This window comes from Papaver somniferum, chromosome 6, assembly GCF_003573695.1.
Source record: "Papaver somniferum cultivar HN1 chromosome 6, ASM357369v1, whole genome shotgun sequence".
Taxonomy (NCBI): domain Eukaryota; kingdom Viridiplantae; phylum Streptophyta; class Magnoliopsida; order Ranunculales; family Papaveraceae; genus Papaver; species Papaver somniferum.
The window spans coordinates 141655236-141660931 of NC_039363.1; positions in this window are offsets into that span (position 1 = coordinate 141655236).

Sequence of the window (5696 nt, forward strand, 5' to 3'; positions counted from 1 at the left end):
TTAAGATGTAAAAGTTGTGATAGGATATGTAAAAATATATCTTATTTGCAAGGCCTAATACCTATTTATATAGGTTTAAAAGACTTGCTCCTCAAGAATTCTAGTCGGTTCCGGAAACCTTTTCCTAAAGTAGGAAATAAAGACCAAAAAATGGTTCGTGAATTCATGCCATCAAGGTACAAGTACCAAGTACACATACCCTTTTTGTTTATAAAATCTAGGCCTTTTGGTATACGTACCCAGCACATGTAACCTTACAGTTTACGAAATTCCATATTCTGATGGTACATGTACCCAGTACGCGTATCCTCATGTTGTCTTTGATATTTGATAAGATTTTTTTCCATAGCTTCTTCATCCGAATTCGGAAGCCATTTTTTTTTGCGTTCTCTTCGTAATTTTATTCACTTCAATATGATGATGAAAAATCCTGTTTGAATGAGTTGAACTTGATATTTGGCCCGTCTCTTAAGTTTGAGCACTTTTTCTCATTTTCGTCGCACTTCTTCGACTTCTTTTCGACTTCGACACTTGGATACTAGGAATACTTCTCTTCTTAGCTCATTTGTAGAATTTTTCACTCTTCTTGATATGATTCATCTAATAGAAACAAACAAAATAAAACAAGAGTAATAACGAGATAATAAGCAAGAATTATAGATAAAAAAAGTATGGAACGAATACTAAAATCATATGAATTATGCACTTATCACTAACCTCGAGCTAAAGGATGATATCTTCGTTATTTTCGATATGTATTTAGGTTCGAGTGAGTAACAATATCAAGTCTCAACATTTCTATGTTGTTATTCTAACCTAATGAAGTTGACTTTAGTAATCAAATCAAGCGACTCCGAGTTTTGGAACTAAGGTCGACAGCCAAACTTGACATACCAATGTTTGTGGGTTCCACCTAGTAATATCTAACAATATTAATAGTTGGAAATCTTTGTTATAGTTGTGTTGATATGGGTCCTGTTGTTAGTGGTGTTTCAAATCCTCTTACAAAAATGAAATCATCACCAAAGAAAGTTGTTTCCAAAACAAAAGTTATTAGTATGAAAAATGTTGGACTGTTTGAAAAGGAAATTAAAATGTGTGAAGATGCTCAAAGAAGACCTAGAAGACTGCGTTTTTAAGACTCTCACAATCTAGTGTTAGTGAGAACCAAGTTATGAGAAAAATTAAGAAAATAAACCAACTAGTAAGTTTGGATAATGAAGAATCTTTAAATCTCACAAACAGTGTAGTCAAAATCACTCTCCAAGGACGATTGCTCGTTATATGACCGATCCGATCTCCGTTTCAAACCATTTCCGATTTTTAAATCCACTCTTGTTTATTTTTGTTTTACAGGTTTAATTTGATCTTCTGAAATAATCTTTCTTGGGATTTGGTTTGTTAATTTGGCAGAATCTGGGAATTGACTGCACCTTGGAAAAGGGTACCGGTAAAGGTACCAGTCAAGTTTATGGTAGGAGACCAAGATTTGAGCTATGATATATATTCTTTTATGCCAATAATCCACTCTTGTTTGGTCGCTCGGTTTCATTTCCAGGTTAGATATTTTTTGGGTTTCATTGGATATTATTGTTTAGTACTTGTTGAGAAATATGATTATGAATTTAGACAAATTAAGGATGATGAGATATGGATTTTAAATAAAATTGACGTTGCTGACAGTATTGTACCTGCAATTCGAGGAATTGACGCTCTTATAGTTTTTACCTGTGTTGTGTCGAAAATGAAAATCATGTTTGATCCTATTAAAGGTGGAACACGTGAGGTATTTTTCAAAGATGAGGCTAATCTTGAACATGTGATTTCTATTTGTTGTAGATATTGTTACTAGATGCTAGTTATTGACACTAGTCAATGATTATTTTCATGGTTTTTAAGTTGATTGTACTAGACAGGAGAATCAGATAGATCCTGGTAAGGCTCTTTCTTTTGTTTTTTAAGTTTAATTTGCGTTGTTCCTTGACGTTGGGAGGGACAATATAATGGGTACATTTGATGACCATTTAGCATTTTCCGAGCTAATGTAGTGGTTTGTTGCGTAGAGAAGCTTAGCAACCTTATCCATGACTCATTTGTATAAGATGTTTGTTGTTGTTGTTAAACTCCTTCCCTAACAGCATCCACAATTGTTTGAGTTGCAATCTTAAGTATTAACTGTTTTCTTTTTTTATGAAGAAAGTGATGGATGTACAAGTATACCAAGTTGGTAAGAAAGTTCATCGAGGGGACGATGAAGACTACTTGCCCTGAATATAAGTTGAGTTTTCTATATCATGGGATGTATAAGTACATATTACTTCTCTTTGAAACTTTATCTATGTTTTAAATCTAGATAAGCAACTAGGAGAATTATCATGTCATTATAGGAAAGTTCTTGAAAGAGTTCAACAAATTTGTGCCTTCGAATTAGATGAAACTCCTTTCCCTGACAACATCCACAATTGTTTGAGTTGCAATCTGAAGTATTAACTGTTTTTTTTTTTGTGTGTGTGAAGGAAGAGATGGATGTACAAGTAAACCAAGTTGGTAAGAAAGTTCAGCGAGGGGATAATAAAGACTACTTGCCCGGAATATAAGTTGAGTTTTCTATGTCATGGGATGTACAAGTACACATTACTGCTCTTTGACACTTTATCTATGTTTTATATTTAGATGTGCAATTAGGAGCATTATCATGTTATTAAAGGAAAGTTCTTGACAGATTTCTACATGTCAAACAAGTGGTTCGTGGGGAGCTTGTTAGAGCTTACTCGGTCGAACTCGCAAGCGTTGCTATCTCAAGCTTGTTTGTCAAGTTTAGTTGCCCAAACTATAAGTCTTGATTTCTAGTCTACTGATGAGTGCTAAAAAGTGCATATTTCTATATCTTTTTCTTGGCAATTAACTCATCTTTTGTGCTCTAATTCTCCATTTTAACCCATATTCTGTATTTTCATTGTTTTCAAGAATAAATACTTTTCTTAATTAATTTTGCATTTTTAGGTTCTAAATAAAGCTTGGATGGAATTGTGGAGCGAAAAGAGCATAAAAGTGGTGGAAAGTCGATAGGAATCCCGCAAGAAGGCCGCGAAGAATGTTGTGCACAAGACTCAAAGGCTAGAAATGGGCTTGGAAGGAAGAATTTGTTCTTAAAGAAGAAGTGGGCTCAGAATTGTCTAAGCCCAAACTCTAACCTAAGTCCAAGACCAAGCCCAAAGCCTTCCTAAGCTCGTAGCCGTCAGATTGGATCCACAGATGCATCCAACGGTCGCTTCATCACAATGCATCAAACTATGAAGCTCCTGTCAAACATCATAGCACCTAACTCTCATCTGGATCGTCAGAATTGTTGTATCAAGAATCTAACGGTCGCTCAAGATCTGCCTCCGTCTCGCCGTTAGATCGATCCATCATCTTCGCATCCAACGTCTCATCCTTGCTGTGCATCAACATTTGCTACACCCGCTCAACACCCGAGTATCGAACACCTATACCCCGCACCAAACAACCCCTTCTCCTATTCTCCATCGAACCCATCTTCTTCTCCGTCTGCAACTCCACTGCCTCTTCTCAACCACCACCACAACCACCATCTCTTCGTCGCCAACTGGTAGGCTTCTAAAAGGTCCTACAAATTATAACCGCAAGTGCACGGTCGTCAGTTATAGCTCGTGCAAGTACGGGTCGATCCACAGAGATCGGGTGTGTTTCGGAAGTGTTTTAGCTATTTGGGTTCCTAGATTTGCTTTGGGCTTAGAAGCCCTTTGGAAGTGTTGGGCTTAATGTACTAATGGGTTTGTTCATAATAAAATGAACTGAGCTTGGGCTCAGTTTGTTCTTTGAAGTGCAAATGGGCTTAGGCCTTAAACTTAGGCTTTTGATTAAGCCCACAGTTGATTGGATTGGGCTTTTAACCTTAACCTAAACTGGGCTTTGAGCCTTAATGAAATGGGCCTTGGTGGACTGAACTTGAGCTTTGATTTAGCTAGGCCTTTGGGTCTTAACCTGAGCTGTGGTTTCAGTTTGATGGACCTTTGCTTGGCTGCAGGAAGCAGCAGCAACAACAGCAGCAGCAGCACAAGTGCTGCACTGCAGCAGCAGCAGCTTGGCAGAGGAAGAGAGCAATGCAGCAGGAACTGCAGGAAGGCAACAGCAACAGCAGCTGCAGGAGAAAGAAGCAGCACCAGGTAGCAGGCCTAGCAGCAGCAATAGCAACAGCAGCTGCTTGGCAGCAGCAACAGCAGCAGCACAAGTGACAGAGAAGGCAATGTAGCACAAGTAACAGAATGTACAAGCAATGGAAAGGAAAGCAAAACAAGAGAGTTGCAGGGCAGATGGAATAAGAGAAGCAACAGAAAAAAAAAGCAATGGAAAAACTAAACAGCAACAACAGGGTGAACAAAAACAAAACAAAACAAAACAAGAAGAACCAAGGCCTAAGCCAAGGGCAGGGATGAATAAGAAACTGAAATGAAGCAAAGCTAAGGCAGGATACAGGCAAACTAAAAGAATGGGAGGAAAATTAGCTTGCTCATTGTCACTAGTGAGCACTAATTTCCCCCAATGCACAATCAACACTACAACCTAAGCATACAAGGAGAATGGCAAGAACATCAGCTTGCTATGAGCACTGATTTCTTGCCATTGCACAATCAGCACATTGCTTCACAGATACCTAGCCTAGCATTCCTTCAAATGTAACAATACATTAAACACAACAGGAACATTTAACTGACAGTGAACATTTAACAGTGAATAAAAAGTCTAACATGAACATAAACAAATGAAACTGAGCAGAAATTAACAAATGAACTGAAATTAACATGTGAATACACATAAACATCTAACACATTAACAGGAGACAAATAACAATTATAACATGAACATAAGCATAAGACAAGCAATTAACAGAACAAAGCAAACACAAGCATATTTAACTGAAACATGAAAATTAACAGAACTTGATGTAGGCTAATCCTAACATAGTTTTTACAACACAACCCATAGTGCTATTTATAGTCACAGACCCAAATTATACAATTAGGGTTCTTCCCCAAATTTTTCACCCAAACTGACAGTAGACTAGGGTTCAGTAATTTCTCACCTAACTTGATGTAGCACATCAAATTGATCGCAACCCATGCTTTGTAATTGCTCCTACTCCATTTCTCATGCGCCAATTTCAACTCTAGCACACGTTAATCCATCAATCCATAACCTAGGGTTTAGGTTAGGTAATGAGCTGATGGGATAAGGGGCTAGAATGATGGGGGAAGGTGTTCAATTATGTGTAGGATGATGATTGAGGTGGTATGGTGGTGTTTGGTGGCGGTGTGGTGGTGACAGTGGAGGTGAAGGATGGTGGCAGGACATGGTGTCTCTGCAGAGGGGTGGAGTGGAAGGGAAGGTCGACTGTTTGGGAGAGAAGGGTGTTTGGTTAGGTGGATGGGTTCGGTCGCTAGGGTGTGAGGCGGCTTCATCCAATCTTGATGTTCTGTGACGCTGAATCACTGGATGCGAAGCTGGTAGGTAGATCGGACGGTGATGTGAAGTGAAGCTTGTAGCGACCGTCAGATTTTTGATACAACGAAATCAACGATGCCAGATGGAGTTAGGTGTTGTAGTGTTAGGCGGAGATATCAAACTTTGATGCACAGCAAGGGAGCGACCGTTGGATTCAACTACCATCTAATCTG